The 18,493-nt window shown below is 48.3% G+C and overlaps 1 protein-coding gene across 1 annotated transcript in view; it reads left to right on the plus strand.

The window, feature by feature from the left end:
• Positions 1-9,885, plus strand: part of TM2D1 (TM2 domain containing 1) — a 542,128-nt gene extending 532,243 nt beyond the window's left edge. Inside the window, exon 7 of the mRNA XM_069642046.1 lies at positions 9,426-9,885. The gene's annotated coding sequence lies outside the window, so the exon portion shown is untranslated. The remainder of the gene's footprint in view (positions 1-9,425) is intronic.
• The last annotated feature ends 8,608 nt before the right edge of the window (positions 9,886-18,493 follow it).

Below are 18,493 nucleotides of genomic sequence, written 5' to 3' on the forward strand. Positions count from 1 at the left end.
TGCACGACCGGTAAGTTTCTGGACACCTTTTGTCTTTATTGTCTTTTAATGCGTGGCAGTGAAGCGCCTGGAAATTCGTAAGTATGGCAAGCGCTCTAACTGTCTCTTTCCTTGCAGATTAGTTAGTGTTGAAGAGGCGCCGGAGGATTCGCAGGCGTTTGATTGCGACGAGCGTGATGGGCGTGAGTAAGTACCTGCTTAGTGTCTTTGTCTTTGCAGGCGACGATGCAGAATGAAGAAATCCGGAATTCGCCGCGTGCCGGTAAGTGTAACAATGCTGTTGTCTTTGCAGGTGAAGATGCAGCGTGAAGAATCCGGAATGCACAGCGTGCCGGTAATTATAATAATGCTGTTGTCTTTGCAGGTGAAGATGCAGCGTGAAGAATCCGGAATGCACAGCGTGCCGGTAAGTATAATAAGGCTGTTGATCTTTGCAGGCGAAGGTGCAGCGTGAGACACGGCCGCTGCCGATGGATCAGGTGAGTAAGCACTGCGTGTAAAGTTCGTCTTGCTAACCTGTTGTTTCTGGTCTTTTGCAGGTGCTGATGTTGATCGGGTACAGGAATGGTAAGTATAATTCTTGCAGGTTCAGGATCAAAAGAAGAAAGGCTGGAACAGACTCGGTGAGCGTTCTGCTGCAGATGCAGAATAACGCGAAGCACGTTTCATCAATCGGGTGTGGTTTAAATAGCCTTGGAGTGATGAGGCGTCTTCTTCCACGGCCCCACCTAGGTAAGAAAAGAGTTCCTGCTTCTAGAACAATTCCAGTGCTGTATCCAGGGAGTGGAGCTGCCCCACCCAGGTAAGAAAGTAGTCCCTGTTCACCGAGGGCTTCTAAGAGGCTTGTAAGTAAGCAGCATGGTCTGCCGCAGGTAAGTCCACCCAAGCACCTTTACACCAATGATGAGCCCGGCGCTTTCAGTGCCGGGACCGATGCTTCTGATGAGCCTGGTGCCACCGGCGCCAGGACAAGGTCCAAAAGGTCCCTGTGGGGACCGGCTGGTGCCTAGGATTAGGGTTAGGGGCCTGCTTCCAAGGACGTTGGGCTGCTCCTGGCTCCTTGGAAGCAGTGATCATGACACAGATGTGAATTTAGCTTTTAACTCTTGAAAGGCGTTCTCGGCTTCCTCTGTCCACACAAAGCATTTGTTTTTTCGCAATAGTGTTGTGATGGGATGTACCATGTGCGAGAAGTCCGGGATAAACCTGCGGTAGAAATTGGCAAAGCCAAGCATGCTTTGAACTCCTTTGATTGAACTTGGCGAAGGCCAATTAAGAATGGCATCCACTTTTCGTGTATCCATCCGGATTCCTCTCGGGGTCAGAATAAATCCAAGGAATTCCACTTCCGTAGTGTGGAAGATGCATTTTTCCAGTTTAGCATATAATTTATGCTGGCGTAACTTCTCTAGGACTGCTCGGACGTGTTTTACATGCTCAGATTCTGATAAAGAGTATACTAAGATGTCGTCGATGTAAACGACCACACAAACGTCGATAAGCTCTCGGAGGACATCGTTCATGAAGAACTGGAAGGCTGCTGGTGCATTGCATAGTCCGAAGGGCATCACCTGGTACTCAAATAGTCCGTACTTGGTGCGAAAAGCAGTCTTCCATTCGTCACCCTCTTTGACACGTACCAGATGATATGCCCCCCGAAGGTCTAGTTTCGTGTATATACAAGTGTCCTTCACTTGGTCTAGTAGTTCTGGGATCAAAGGCAGTGGGTATCGATTCTTGATGGTTATCTGATTCAGTGCGTGGTAGTCTATACATGTTCTAAGGTCGCCTTCCTTTTTCGGTACGAAGAACAAAGCTGAAGATGCAGGGGATTTGGACGGGCGAATGAAGCCATTAGCAAGGTACTGGTCTAGGTACTGGCGCAAATGAAGATTTTCGGTTTCAGTCAGGGCATAGATTCTGCTGCAAGGTGGTTGTGCTCCAGGTACAAGATCTATTTGACAATCATACGATCTGTGAGGTGGTAAGGTGTTTGCCTGTTCTTTTTGGAAGACATCCTGAAAGTCTTGGTATTCAACAGGTAATTGCATGGCTACTGGAATTACTGGGGCCAGGACTGAGTTTTCAGTTTTCCTTGGGTAGTTTTACAGAGCAGTTCCGAAGAAAATGACCAGCAGTTCCGCAATATAAACATAATTGCAGTTGCCGTCTTCTATCTCTCTCCTTTTGGGTTAGGGGTCCTTTAACCCCGCCCGATTTGGATTGGTTCTGAGACATCTACTCCCTTGGAGCTTACGTGGGTTTTAACGAACACCCTGTTCTCAAACTTGGTTCGGTCAGCCTTCCTGGTTTGAAGTCTGTGATCGAGCTGGACCACTAGATCTATAAATTCAGCACAGTCTTGAGGCGGGTTCACGATTTGGGCCAAAACATCTTTGAGTTCTCCTCGAAGTCCTCGATGGAATAATGTGATTCGCTTGGCTTCAGGCCATTCGGTTTCCACTACTAATCTATTGAAAGTTGCAATGTAAGATAAAAGATCCTGGTTACCTTGACGTAGGGATAAGTTGGTTGTCCAAAGCCTGTCCTCGGGAGTGTCGGGCGAATAGTCTTTCCATGCTTGTTCGAAAACCCTGGAAATCTCGAAGAATCGGGTCATCCTGGTTAACTAGTGGAATGGACCAATCCGCCGCACTGCCGCTGAGATATGACAGTACAAAGGTTACCTTGGCCTGATCGTTTGGGAAAGCTCCAGGTCTACATAAAAAATGCAAGCGGCATTGATTCATGAATGTTGCAAACCCTTTTGGGTCTCCAGCAAAGCGTTCAGGCGGAGCCAAAGGAACGGCTCCAGGTAAATTTATCTGCACCGGGTTACTCGATGGTACAGGAGCTGGACTTGCCCCAAGTCCTGGCTCTGTAATAGTTGTCTGGCCAACTCATCAGTTCGTTCTTTTGACACTATCAGTTCTCTCCTGAGGGCATTGGTTTCTTGGCGAGCGGAATGCACTTCGGCCCTTAATTCCCCTAATAATTGGGCCAACGGATCAGTTTCCGAGGTCTCCATGACGCCCAGGTGGGTATTTGTGGGTAGGCTTCGCGTTCTGTTACGCTCACCTGGTTCCCACGGGGGCGTCGACCGGAACTGGGCCGCTGTTATTTCCACCAGCGTGACGTGTAGCGCCGAGATGACCGACTGGACTGGCCCGCTCAGCCTAGTTTGTCTGGCTCGCAAGAATATTTTTCTGCAAAGGAGAAGAGGAATTAACCACCCGTGGAATTGAGTGTCAACCCACCTTCCCCGCTCCCGTTGTCTTCCCACTGATCACTCTTGATGTCCCCTCCTTAGTCTCACCTGATGGTTTGGAAGGATGAGCTCTCCATCCTGCGTCGACCGCAGGGGCGCGTTGATGACCAGTTACTTCACTGGCGTAGAGGAATTGGTGAGTTCAAATGTCTGATCTTCACTCTGTCCGATTCCTTGCAAGTTGCCGATTAATCCACTTGAAGATTTCCAAATGGCACTCTGTAAGATTCAGGTAAGTCTATTGTGTTTTTCCCCTTAGGGGCCGGGGTACGGCGATGAAGCAGAGTTGACTGTGCCGACCCGAGATGAGCTGAGACCCCTGTGGTAAATCAGGTAGGTTTTGTGGGGGTAGGTTGTATGGCCTTAGAGAGTCCCCTTGCTGTCTTTGTCTTCTTAGGTGTCGGAGGGCGGCCGCGAGATGGAGAGAGCGTGATGGAATGCTGAAGTACCGCCAAGCTGGTGAGTTCAGCGCGGCCCCTTCGGAATGCGAAGCGATGCTTCAAAGACTTCTGTCTTTCAGTTCCGTGGCGAAATGGATCAGGATTCAGGTAAGGATTAAAGTTAAAACTCCTGTTCTAACCTTTATCCTTTTTGTCTTCTTGTTTCAGGAATCCCAGGACTGAAGCGGGCGTGGCTGAAGACTGGAGCTGCTGAAAACACAGTGAGCGTTACGCTGCAGCAAGCAGAATAACGCGAAGCATGTGTGGCTGTCCGGGCGTGGTTTAAATAGCCTTGGAAGAAGATCCAGGTAAGTATTCTTCCACAGCCCCACCCAAGTAACAAAATAGTCCCTTCAGTAAAATAGTCCCTCCTAATCCTCATTTGGCTTGAGTCTTCAAGCAGCATGGTCTGCCTCAGGTGAGTATGCAGCATGATCTGCTTCAGGTAAGTTATCAATAATGAGCCTGGCGCCCATGGCGCCAGGACTGTACCCAAACAGCCCCTAACTGGGGCTTTTGGGCATGCTCCAAGTGGCATGATGCCTGCTTCCGGGGCTGCTGGGCCTGCTCTGGTCTTCCGGGGGCAGGCAGGCATGACAGAATCCTGGACTCCTCTTACTCCATTTATCTTTATTCAGGTCAGTTGTTTATCAATTCTATAGCTATAGTGGGAACAGATACTGATTTAGTTGAATTCCACTCATTTGTGTCATTCTTTGTAGATCATCCCGGGGAAACTCAACTCCACTCCAATATCTATCTAGGTAGTTGTCCAATCATTTCAACTGTTCTAATTACTTGTATAATATCAACACTGTCTAATATCTTGGTATTCTTTTGCAGCATTGGTATTGGCGGTGTGTTCTCCCCGCTCTTTTACTCAATTGACACCTCTGTCTTTTCTACTGAAACAGCAGAGAGGTACATTGTGGAAAAGAGCCCCTCTTTGAGGAAGCCTGAGTCTTGTACTCAGGGGAGCTGGGATGGAAGGCTGAATTTGGAATCTTATACCACCAACATCTCCAAGGTCATTTTCTCTGCATCTTCGGCCTATTCGGAGTGGTGAGTAACACCCGGAGGAGAGGTCTCTCCACATCAACATTCTGGAGCTCCGAGCAGTGTTCTAGGCTCTCAAGTCGTTCCTTCCGTCCCTAAAAGGCAAAGTGGTGAGGATCTTCACCGACAACACCACCACGATGTTCTACATCCGGAAGCAGGGAGGCACCAGATCCCCAGCCCTATCCAAGGAGGCCCAGGATCTGTGGCACTGGGCCGTCGCCCAGGGGATGTTTCTGGTTCCCTTCCACCTGGCAGGAATAAAAAACACCATTGCCGACTCACTCAGCAGGGAGCTGCGCTCGTGCCACGAGTGGGAACTGCGCCAGGATCAAGTAGATCGACTCTTCCAACGATGGGGCAAACCCCAGATCGACCTGTTTGCGACGGCGACGAACTCCAAGTGCCAGAGGTTCGCCAGCAGGTTCCCACAGCCGAGGAGCATGGACGATGCTGTCTCGTTCCCTTGGGACAGCCTGTTTCTGTACGCGTTCCCTCCATTGCCGTTGCTGGTCCGGCTCATCAACCAGCTCAAGAAGTCCAGGTGCAGGATGATCATCGTTGCACCGGCGTGGCCGAGGCAGATCTGGTTCCCGGACCTTCTGGACTTGTCAACGTCACCGCCAGTCAGGCTGCCAGCGGACGCGGATCTTCTCTCCAGAGAAGGAGGCGCCATTCTCCATCACGACCCACAGTCGATGAACTTGCAGGCCTGGCTCCTGCAGCACTAGAGTTTGGAGGGTACGATATCCCGGCTGATTGCAGTGAGGTTCCAGGGCGTCCTCAACTCTCAAGTGTTACGGTAATAAATGGAAGAGGTTCTCTGTATGGTGCCGTGCACAGAAGATTAACCCTCTGCGGATTACGGCCCCTCAAGTGCTGCCGTACCTACTGTGGCTGGCCAAAGCTGGACTGGCTCACGCCTCCATAAAAATACATCTGGCTGCCATCTCCCGATATACCAGGACTACGGGACGGGCGTCCTTGTGGTCACATCGCCTGGTGAAGGAATTTATGAAGGGACTATTCCGATCATTCCGTCCGGTGAAGGCTCCTGCCCAGGCGTGGGAGCTTAATGTGGTGCTGACCAGGCTCATGGGGGCCCCATTCAAGCCTTCATCTCTGCACGACGAGTGGGAGAGATTCAGGCCCTATCTTGCAAGCCTCCATACTTGACTTTTCATGACACGAGGGTGGTGCTGAGGACGCACCCCTCTTTCATGCCCAAGGTGCCATCGGACTTCCACCTCAACGAGCCCTTGGTGTTACCAGTTTTCTTCCCGTCGCCTTCGACGCCGGCCGAGAGGACTTTGCACTCGCTGGATGTAGCTAGAGCGCTGAAGTTCTACGTGGACCGCACAAAGTTTTCGGAAGACGTCACAACTGTTTGTGAACTTTGGGTCTGTGAATCAAGGGAAGGCTCTATCGAAGACTTCCATTTCCAGATGGCTCTCCGGCTGCATCATGCATTGTCACCAGTTGGCAAACCGACCGCTGCCCTGCCATCCGAGAGCCCATTCGACCAGAGCGATCGCTGCTACCACGGCGTTCCTGTCTGGTGTGCCCCTGCTGGACATCTGCAGGGCTGCTACGTGGAGGTCGACGCACACCTTCACAAGACTCTACTGCGTCTATCGGGACTCCAGGGAGGAGTCCAGGGTCGGCCAAGCAGTGCTGCGCAACCTGTTCGCTTAAGGTGAGCCTGGTGAGGAGGTAAGAGATGCTTAATGTTGAGTTGTTGTATTGCTTAATGTTGAGCCTGTAGCCACCTCCCGTGGTTGTGCATGTGTATACTGCGAATGTATTCTTTTATTCATGACCATGTGAATCCATGCCAGACCCCATGCTGGAGAAGGAACAAGTTACTTACCTGTAACTGTTGTTCTCCAGCATGGGTCTGGCATGGATTCACATGCGAACCCTCCCGCCTACCCCTCTGCGGCTCTTCAATTGGTCATACTGCCACTTTGCGTGCTACCAAATTTGAGGATGGCTGCCAGAGGCGGGGCTTAGGGAGAGGGCAGTCATTGGCTGGGGGCAGTATGACACAGATCAGTGATTGGTTACTACTAAGAAAGACAGATCAGAAACGAAACTGATACGGATTTTTTCTTTACCAAGGATTCCCAGCCTGACGACGGGGAATATTCATGAGCATGTGAATCCATGCCAGACGCATGCTGGAGAACAACAGTTACAGGTAAGTAACTTGTTCCTTCTACTGTCATAGGCTGGTTCCTGCTGTTGCCTTAGTGTCTTGTGGGCCTCCTGGCATCCTGTATGTTTCTGATGCCTAAGGCCCAGTGGGGCATGAAGTTCCTTCAGTGGCTGCTTCGTTGTTGGGGTTCTGTTTCAGGGCAACATGACGGACCTGTTGCAAGTTATGACCAGAATATCACTGGATCTTCTGTGCAGAGTGCAACAAGACCATGTTCTGAGGAGGCACTGGGGGTTGAGGGGGGGGGGGGGTCGACAGTGTCCTGGGCCTGAACTGACAGTGGTCAAAGATGCTAAACCGAAAGGATGGGGTACCCATCCGAACAATCTATCAATTAGCTGGCTGTGGTCCCTTGTTGAGGTATTGGAACCCATCAATCTGCTGGAACTACAGGCTGGCCATGTTGGCTTTTTTTTTGTATTGGACAAGTGTGTCCTAATTCTGGCGGACAACATGGTGGCCATGCATTACCTCAATAAGCAAGGGGGTGCAGGATCGTAGCCTCTGTGCAGGGAGGCGATGCATCTGTGTTTTCAAGTGGAACTTCGATCTTCTCTCTGCCTTCGTGTCATTCTGCTGGTTCTCCGAAGATTGCAGTTCAGGCCCACCATGATCTTGCTTGCTCTTGACTGGGCCCGGAGGGTGCAGTACCCAGAACATCTGGACATGCCCATCTGTCCTCCTTGGTGGCTCCTAACAAAGGTAGACCGGCTCTCCCATTTGGAAGGCCAAGTCCTCCAGCCTCATCTTTCAAGCTGGAGCCTGAGTTACTAGGAGTAGGATCTGTCTGACATTTTGGATGTGCTTGTTTCTGCCAGGTGGTGTTGGGAGGCCTGCCACCATGTCCTCCATGCCTGCATGTGGTGTAGGTTATTGGCCTGGTGTGGAGTAAGGATCTGAACCCCATGACCTCCACTTATCTTGATTTAGTTCTCTCATTGGTCTAGTAGGCCATACTGATTGGCTCTCTGCAGGGTATTCTAGATGCTATTTCGCTTTTCCAGAGGACCTCTAAGCATAGACGTTTTTCCCCAACCCCATTGTTATGCAGTTTTTTGGGGGATTATAACCAGCCACCACCTGCCATTTTATTGTAGGATTTACACCTTGTTGTGACATTTCTCATGGAGGCTCTGTTTCAACCCTTAAAATGTCTCTTAGAGTGGAGCAGACCTTACTGGCAGAGTTGTCATATTTCAATGTCTCAACAGATTCATTTTGCTGTTTTCTACCCTACGCTCCATTCATCCAAATAGAGGAAATGTTTCTCTGCCTAGAACCGAAGAGGGCTTCCTGCTCCTATGCCTTTTGGACGAAGGACATCAGGAAGGATGGCTAGCTTTTCAGTACGCTAAAGCTATTGTTGGAAGGACTGTTCCCAAATAGACAGTGTTTTGATGGATCTCCCTCTGTATTTGAGTGTCTGATCGAGCTGGGAAGGAAATGCCTGAGGCTTTCAGGCCCATTCCATCACAGGATTGGCGGCTAACCCTGCCTAGCAGAGGAGGTTTCCTTTCACTGGCTTCTGCCAGTCGGTACATATACTGCATCTGCTCACCAATCATAGTTTCCTGGATTCGTTGTCATATTGGCAAACCCCCTTCGGTTGTGCAGTACTCCAGAGTTTTCTAGTGTTGATAGTTGATCCCCGCTCTCATCCCTCCTTTCCGAATCTGTACTGCTTAGGCAGATTGTCTAAGATGAGGCTAGAATGGGGTAGAATGAATCCATAAGAAGAAATTAGTTTTCTCATTAATATTCATTCTGATTAGTTATAATGCCGGCAGATTCCTCATCTCCTTCTCAGCCTGCCCCTCATGTAATACAGCTCATTCTTCACATGCTGTTCTACAGTGCCTCAGCAGCTGATTGCTTGGGTGGTGAAGGTGGAATTGAGTTTCTGAAGCACTGCATGCCCATTATTCTTGCTGCCCCTGACGTCGCATCCTGCGTCATGGGCACTGAGCAAAGTTGATGCAGATTCCCATTGTGCCCCCTGGTGGCTGAAACCTTCCAGAGACAGCTGCTTATTGAGTAGATCTACTTCAGAGAGGAATCTATGGAAGTACATTTCCATCAGTAGAAACATCAGCAAGAGGCAAGCAATTTTTTCTGTTAACATGCTTGGATGCAGGATGGATCTATCATGACACGGAAGACAAACCTTGTTAATACTAATGTACAGGTCGAGCACGTTTAGCGCTTTAAAATGTTCTGCTCTAATTTGAGTTTTTGGCAGTCGAGGTAAATACTGGGCATTGTATGGCATGTGCTGTAAATGATTAACTGATAGACGAGGTTTAGTTTACATCCATTTTTTGCATATAGTAAATCATTTAATCTTTCACCCTTGAGTATATTTTAGTAATTGAAATTGGTAAGAGTTGTTATATGCTTAATGTGGTGTACTTTGTAAGTAACACGTTATTCCTATTTCTTAAAGGGTTGAAAAAACACAGAAGACCCACAATGATATTGCATTCTACGTTTACTGATTCAACAGAAGCTACGACAGTGTCAAGAGTAGTTGTTGCTGCAGAGTGCTCATTTAAAGTATAATAGTTACTCGGAGGTATAGATACAATCCAAAATGAATTTCTACATCGACAACCTTAAAATCTATATGGAGTAATGCTTCCTCTGCATTCAATTGCACATTTCTCCATTTGTGGCTGGTTTTACATCGTTTCACTTTATTTTATGTCATGAAGTGCAACACATTAAGAAATGCTTGAGGGTTTGAGATTTCTTTACTTGCAGGGTGTTGGAAGGCCATAAATGTCCAATAAAATGCTGTGAATATGTACATATTAGGTGCTGCACTTTCAGATTATGTGTATATATTGTTTATATTGGTGACTGCACTGAAATAATGTCTTCCTTTTAATAAATAACTTATTTTAGACATGTTTTCTGCGTTCTATTTTACAGGTTGCATATTTGTGCTCACTAAAAAGGACAACAAATTGTATATTCTTTTTAAATATGCTTTTTCTTTTATCACAAAAAGGTCATATTCTATTTTAGTCCCACCATACATCATTTTTTCTTTGCATAGCATAGTTTTTCCTTGCTATTTAAACCCTGAGCTGTCGTTTGACATATTGTATGTCTTGGGAAGTGCACCGGTTTTCAGTTTAATCCAAGTGGCTCAACACCTTTTGTATGAAAGTGCACATATTTGATGGTATTTTAATGATATATCGAAGTGTTATTTTCACAAGTGAAGAATTATTTGTTCTGGATTTCTGACCTCTGTGGGATGTTTTTACCCATGCATCCAAGCCCTACCATAAAACTGTGCAGTACTGGCATGGAAAACATCATGATGGCCAGAACTCCCCTGAGAGTGCACAGGGAAAACATGAAGAATAGGCTGCCACCCATTTTTGCCTATGTTGTGAGCACAGGAGGGCACTGCCTAAAACCACCACTGGGCTACACACACAGTAGCCTGAAACCATTGGGAATGGCAATGCTGATTGCCAAAAAGCAACTCAGAACTGTGGGGAATTCATTTTCTTAATCCCAAAAATGGTTGCAATACCGGTACTCACCACTATCAGAAAGCCGTCGTTTTAAAACCACCAGACTTTAGTGTAAAACTGAACAAATGAACCGAAACCAGGCCAAGGAAAGACTTGCTAAGAGGTGGATACAATGTAAAACTATATTCTGAAATGACTTGAAGGAAGTAATTATTTAATGTATATGTAAAAAGTGTAAGTTTGATTTAAACTGGGAACTAAAGTGACATTTAGCTGAATTCTGCCTGACAACTACCCCCGACAGGAGAAACCTGCTCAGCCACTCTTCCCAGGCCTAGCTGCATCCTGCTTCACCACCAAAAGAAGTTGACGCCTCTCTGATTAGATTAGGGGAGGGGCAACTGCAGGAAACTGAACAATGGACTCAGGCAAATGTTATATTGCGGGGGCTGTAAAGTGGCTTCCTCTTGGGAGAAGTGGGAGGAGAAGTGCCTGTGAGAGCCAGCTGAGCTTGGGGAAGTGGATAAACCAGTTCTTCCACCATTTGATGTGGGAAGCCACACCCCTTTTTGACCAGGGCATAAGTTAAAAAGATAGATAACTCATAGTGCGGACTGGTCAAAATTATATAAGAAATATCATTATTCTTGTGATTTTTCTGTGCCCGTTTTAAGAGGCGTTAGGACCCTGTGGTGTATTCTGGGGGGTTGCTAGCGGAAAATAGGGTCTCACTCCAAATGTCTGCATGTTAAAAATCTGACACTTCATCAATTAATGTCCATACTCTTTGCGCACATGTGTGTAATTTTGGTAAATGTCCGATATTGGTAAACCAGTCAAAAAGCGCAAAATGTTGTCATTTTTGAATGCAAGCCCCCAGGAAGATCACAGGCGGACAAGCATGGACCCTAAGGAATATATAATGTGTACATGTAATTTCAACAAATTGTGTATCTGGGAAATATGTATTTGAATCAAATATAGATTTGTGGGCAAATTGACCAGGGGAGGATCCTCTGACCCATGAATAGACCTCATCATGATGACAATCCATTTCCTTCCCCCAATCATGGGAGAGGGGAGAATTGGGCCAATGACAAGTAGAGAGGGGCAGGCTTAGCTATGCCACGCACACACCCACTTCCAAAACACACAAAAAGAAAATTCCATTTTCTGCGGGACGCTCTGCTGGGAGACTCCAGACTTCACATCAATCTTCAGAGACCAGAAATATACTTCAGAACTTAAAGCAAGGGCCTAAACCCACAAACTGAGAACTCTTCTCAGCAGGCCTCAGCATCCTTAAAATCATTTGCAAACTATTCCACAGCCGGGCGAGCTGTCTGAATTCTTGTGCCAAGAACTTTTGCCGGAACTGCAGACCAGACCCAGACCGCTGTGAGCAGAACCAGAGATCCGGATCGCTGTGAGCAGAACCGGTGCCCGATTGACCCGCCGAGCAGAGAGAACCGCCGCTGGACGTGTTGATCAGATCCGTGACGAGGCCTATTTCAAATTTATATTGTGAGTACCTAGCAGAACTGTGCAGAACCAATCTCTTAGTTAAAATAATCTAATCCACTCCCTATACTTTTTCCGCAATCGCGATTTACGCACTCGCGAAATTTACCGCGATTTGCGATTTTGGCTCAATTTCTCCACTCGTCAAAATAGCAGCTCCATTCTTTCCTTTGTTAAAATCCGTTTGCAACCTGGTAATAACTCATAGAGCATTGCTAAAGTGAGCCTCAACTAATACCAACAAGCATCTCTCACTCACCCTGAATCTCTAGAGGGAATTAAAATCAGTTAGCACATTTTCCAATCCATTGCCATCACATTTAAAAGCATTTTGGGCCTGTGTTTCAAACTTCTACCTGTTTCCTCCAAGCTTGCTGGGGGGGGGGGGGACTGAGTTCCGTATTGTATTTGATTGTATTCCTGAAGACTGTGTGTGCTACTTCCATCTCCTTGCATTGCATATAGGGGGGGGGGGGTGAATTGCCACCAGGGGAAAAGTGAACATATTATATTATCTCTTGTGAAACCATATCAGTTTATTTTCTGTACTGCATTTATTCCACCTTGCATTTCCTTGACACCATAAAGCATTTCAGCTGCCTCATCCTCTATACTACTCCTAAGTAATCAAGTGTACCACTGTAACATTACCCATTGTGGATCCACATCACATGTCTAAGTGTACTATCAGATATTAATTTGTTATAAAAGTGTGACACATATATATTGTTTTAATTTTTCAAATAAACCTTTTAATTTGCAAAACAAACCTACTTCTTGGTTCAGTGGGGTCAGGGGGATTCTGAGAGGGGGGTGTTATACAAGGGTTGTCATCCAGAGTACTGAAATGGACATAAAAATACATCAATAAGGGTTTTCCTCAGCATCCCAGACTAGGCATTGACTTAGCTGTAGTGTTGATTGAATATTGCTTACAAAAGTGGGGGCTCGGAGCCGGGATATTCTGGGTTAGATCTATCACTTACTTGTGCAGATTAATACAGTGTGCTAACTGACAGGAGACATACATCCGGTCGGATCACCATGCTGTGTTACGCTGTAAAGCACTCCTCAAAGGAACGCTCTAAGGAAATGGTCTGTTTTGCAAAAATAAAATGCAAAACTTCTGTAAGTCAGGAAGGAACTCAAATTCCAGAATGACGACACTGGTAGACATCAAAATAGCCAGAGAGCACTTCTTACATAAGCTATTTGTGAGAGGTGAGTGGACTCATCAGGACCAAACGGTCTGGTTGCAGGCAATCGCGCAACAGGTCACTGAAACAGGGTGAGATATATAGAGATATCAGGGTCCCCTACATGTGGCCCTGAGTGAACTATATATGGCCCCTAAAGCCAAAGATGAACATAAGATGGCCAGGATAGCGGCATATTTGTACCTATATATGGGAGCCATGCAGGACAAATGTGCTGAAGGCCAAGATTTGGCAAATGGGCAACAGATGGCGTTAGAGAAGGCCCCATCTGATCTGGACTCTTCTGAGCAGAGGCGGCTCAGGAGCCAGGAGTCAGAAAAGGACAGCAGACAGTACATCACTAAAATAAAGGAGGATATGGATGTGCTGCAACAGGAAAAGGCTGACCAGGATACCAGATTTCTGGCCTTGCAGAAGGAGTACCAAGAAGGTTTGTACTCCCTACTGCAGAGCCAAAAAAAGCTGGAGCAACAGTTAGACTTCAATAGGGCATGTGCTGAGCAGGTAGTCACCCTGCAAAGCCACCTACATAGGGAGAAGGCAGAGAGCAATAAACTGATTTCGAAAGACCTGGATACCCAGGCAGAGTTTGACCAGGAGCGCCAGTAAGCTGGTGCCTTCCAAAGGCAAAGGGATGACCTGGCGGCACAGATAAAGGCTCTTAGTCAGGAAAGGGATACTTTAGGCCAGGAAGTCTGCCACTTAAAAAGGAAAATGGAAGAAAACCACCTGGCACTCCAGGGACTGGGTGACATCCAAAAAGAACACCAGAACTTGTTAGAGCACACCAGGAGGGTGGAGGATGCTCTGGCAAGAAAGGAGCAGGCCAATAGGGACACAGCTCAGGAGGTAACCTTTCCTGCAGCAAAGACTGGCCCAGTACTCCAGGACCAATCAGGAGGCATAGAGAGAGAATAAGGCTCTCTGCCAGCACAATGATAGGCTCCAGCAACAGGTAGTGATGCAGGAGAGACTGATAGTCTAGTAAGGCCTTAACTGAGGAACTCAAAGCACAGGCTCTTGCATTGCTACAGGAAGCAGGGGCGGATAGAGATGAGGTTCGCTGGGAAAGAGAAACTCCTGAGCATAACCTCAGGAGCCCTAGTACCAGAGGCCTTCATCTCTTCCAGTCCCTGGACTCTGCTACCCCCATGTCCCCTCGCGCACATGAGCCCAGGGCCACGGGGATGGCTAGAAGTATGGGGCTCATAGGCCAGTACCTCCCAGGAATGGATGGGCGGGCATCCGGGTATGGGCACCCAAGCACAGTGAAATTTAGTGGGGAACCCCAGGAGAGTAGGCCCATTAAGGGCATCCTGAAAACCTCTGCCCAGTTAGGTCAGTGGGTGGGGTACCCATCAAATCCTGGCAGCAAGGAAGGATCTGAAGACTCCTCTGAGCATTACAGGATACAGGAGACCAGGTCTCCACATTCTGCCAGCTATTCCCAGGCTCGCAGAATCCGGGAAAACCTGGAAGATCAGACGGGCACCTCTGGGAACAGTGCTTCGGAGTCAGAGGATGAATGGACCAGGGTGACCCGAACCAAAAAGGCCAATAAGGCAAAAAGGACTTTGCTTAAGGACCCATTGAAACAAATAAAGGCAATAAGGAGTGTCATCACGCCTTATCATAAGAACGCCAAGTATTCTGTTTGGGAACACTTGGAGCTCTATGAGCAAATGATGGAGACTTTCCATTTGAAGGACAGCAGTAGCTGCATCCAGTACGTCAAATGGACCTTCTCACCAGAATACTCTAGTTTCTTTGCAGGGCTGGAGGATCAAAACCATTCAAGGTGGTCCACATACAGGGCGGCCATCTTGAAACATTTTTCTGTGCACAGAAATCCTCAAGAGGCTCGCAAGGCAGCCTACAATTTGCAATGTGGGGAGGATCAGGCCCCACAAGAGTTTGTGCAAGAATTAAAGCGTGCTTTTGCGCAGGCCACCAGAAGGGTGCGCACGGATAGCAGAGAATTTATCAATACGTTTTTCCATGCCTTACCCAAATACATCATGACCCAGCTCGTGAGAGATTTTCATGAGAAAAGATCTTTAGACTGGGTCATTGAACAGGCTAGCCGGATCTATGAGGTGCAGAAGCCCATCGAAAATAAAAATAATGCGCAGAAAAACCCCAAAACCAACAGCACCCCTGCTGCTGCCAAGGTGGCAGAGGTAAAGGTCACCCCCGTTTTGGATTTGGAGATGGGGGGGGCCTAAAAACCTACCTGCACCTAATAATGCCAAGCCCAGAAGGCCCTCAGGCCAGTCACAGACAGGGAGTCGAGGAGGTAGTCCCACAAATGGGGTCCCTCGCTCCCCTGATTATCTAAGTCCCCTCTACAAGGGAAACCGACCTATCCTGGGTTATGTGTGGACTCCTCCAGCCCAAGGGGGGGGAGATCCAGCCAAGCACCTAACCCAGGGAACTTCCCTCCCAACTTCCCACAGGAGGGCAGAAATTCTCCAAATCCCGGGCAGAACTTTTTCCCCAGGTATCCGCCCAATTTCTAGCCCCAAAATCATCCATCCTTCTTTCCCCAATTCCCTGAGCCCAGACAACCTAATCCGGGAGAGGGGAGGCCAAGGGTGGAGGGGTACCCAAATCTTCCCAATCCGGGGTATTACCAGAGAAGGGATAGCTACCCTTCCCGGGATCAGCCCAGGGGAGAAAATAGAGCCCTGTATCAGCCTGAGCGGGTTTCACAACTTGAGCGCCAGGTCCAAAATATGGCACGAGATCTGGATCACATACTGAGGGCTCAACAGTACCCTCAGATGAGCATGCCACCGCAGAATGCCCCAAACTCTGGACCTGTTGCTCCAGAACAATGACGGGGGCAGCACCCCGATAACCCACCGGTTCCCAAGGAGGAGGCACAAGGGGAAGGGGGGTGTTAAAGCCTTGGAGGAAGCTTCCTTCCCAACTTGTAAACAGCCCCTGGAAAACCAGGAACCGGAAACAAAATCTCCTGCCCCTGAAAGTCTGCCTCCAAAGGAGCAGAGGGGGGGTAGGAGAAACAAAGTACCCAAACAGGCCCAGTTTGTGGAGGAGGTACAGATCTTCCAATTTGAGGGAGAGGAATCCTCAGAGGATCCTGGGAAAAGGATCTTCTTCTTTAGAGATGGGGGAACCCCTCCCAAAGAAAAATGGGTCCCAAGGGATTCCAATCCAGACTGGGGAGATATGGAGACTGAGCTACCGCCGCCCATCATCTCATCCCAGAACCCACAATACCGAAATCCCCTGGTTCAAACCCATCCTGGTGACTGCCTCCAAAAAGTGGGGGGCGGCCCAGAACCGGAACCAGGGGAACCCACAATGGCTCTTATTTCCAGTTGCCAACTTTTTCTTTCAGATTCCCGAGACTCTTCACAGAATTCTGCCCAAATCTCTTCTCTCGCCATGTCCAAAACCAGAAAATTAGCCCACCAGTTGTCCAAAAATGTGCATTATCTGTGCCTCCTTGAGGAGAAGGAGGGAAGATATTATGCCCCGGTACAAGTACAGGGGCAGGGTACAATTTCGGCACTGGTGGACACTGGATCCCAAGCTACCCTTCTGTCCAAAAGGGCCTTCGATGAACTAAATGCAGGAAGGGGGGAGAATTACCGTATTCCGCTCACCTCTCTTCCTGGACAACTGCAGAACTTTGACGGGAAGGAAATTCCTGTCGAGGGGACTGCAGATTTGGACATCAAAATTGGGCGACACAAGGTGAAACACCCGGTCATAGTAGTGACTCCAGAGGGCACCCCTTGTTTACTAGGGAATGACCTCCTGAGACGGTTGTCACCCCTAATAGATTGTGTAAACAAGGTCCTCTGGACCCAGACTAGCCGACCAATAAATTAAAACAACCATGTTAGTTTAAATGGCACTTGCCACATGGTTGAACAAAAATCTGACCAAGTAGAATTTCACTTCCAGAACAACTAAATTCCAGACGTGACAGTAATAGCAGTAGGACAACAGACTGGTGATGGGGGGGTTCTCTCTATTTCTGAAAATCAACCTTCCTTCCTGTTTAAGGTGGTATTCCACACTGGAAGGAAACACCCTGAAATTCTTTACTAATCCACAATCAGAACCAAACCAGAAGTCTTTCCAGGCTTCAGGCAGATGGTGGAAGAGAGAGTCAACCTAGCTGATGCCTGTGTGACTCTAGAACAGAAGCAAAAGTTGAAACAAGTTTTCTTGGATTTTCAAGATCTCTTTGCGGTAGACTCATATGACTGTGGTCGCACTGACATCCACACCACAACAATTCCCACGGAACCTGGAATGACAACAGTGTTTGTGAAGCAATATCGTTTGCCTCTCGCATCCATGGAGTCCCTTACTGAAATAATTAAGAACCTTGAGTCCCGGTCCAGTCCACAGCACTTTCAATAATCCGGTGCTCGGAATATTGAAGCCAAACGGCCAGTGGAGACTCTGCGCCGACCTTAGGGAGCTCAACAAACGGGTCCATACTTCCCGATGGCCTCTGCCCTACATTGACCAAGGGCTGGCCCAGATTCAGGGGTCACAGGTATTCACAGCAATAGACCTGACCAATGGATACTGGACCGTGCCTGTCAGTAGGGAGGACCAATACAAACTGGCTTTTACCTTTCAGGGCCAGCAGTACACATGGACCCGGACTCCCTTCGGATACCTCAACTCCGGCAATGAATTCAACATTTTCCTACATAAGGCCATGCCCGACCTGGGTGCGAGGGGTAACCTGGCTTACGTAGATGATGTCCTCATCAAAAGTTCATCTGTGGAGGAACACTTAGCGGAGATCCGTTATGTTCTGACGCAGTTGAGGGCCGCCGGAGCAAAACTTTCCTTTCAGAAAGCACAGTGGTGTAGAACCTGTGTTAATTTCTTGGGGCATGAGATTACTCCTCAGGGTCTCTGTCCCCAGGAAAAGAAAGTGGAAGCACTTCAGAAACTGAAAGACCCCACGACTCTGCAGGAACTAAGGAGCCTCCTTGGACTGACTAATTACAGCAGAAAGTTCATTGAAGGCTACGCAGAGATCACTAGACCCCTGATTCATCTCCTGAAGGGGGGGGTCAGGGGGCGTGGCTTGGCGCCGATGGCGAGCGGTAGCTGATCTGCCGAGCTCCGGCCGAGATGCCGTTTCCTGATCCTTTTTCTCCGGCTCATGTGCGGCCCCAGCCCTTGCAGAGGAATGCGCGGTTGGGGGAAGCGGTTCTGCATTTGAATAACCATTGGGCCCGCCGAATTGGACCCCCCAGACGCAGCTGCGGCCCTAAAACGGCTCT

The sequence above is a fragment of the Ambystoma mexicanum genome, chromosome 1q (genome assembly GCF_040938575.1).
Source record: "Ambystoma mexicanum isolate Mex_15411 chromosome 1q, UKY_AmexF1_1, whole genome shotgun sequence".
Classification (NCBI taxonomy): domain Eukaryota; kingdom Metazoa; phylum Chordata; class Amphibia; order Caudata; family Ambystomatidae; genus Ambystoma; species Ambystoma mexicanum.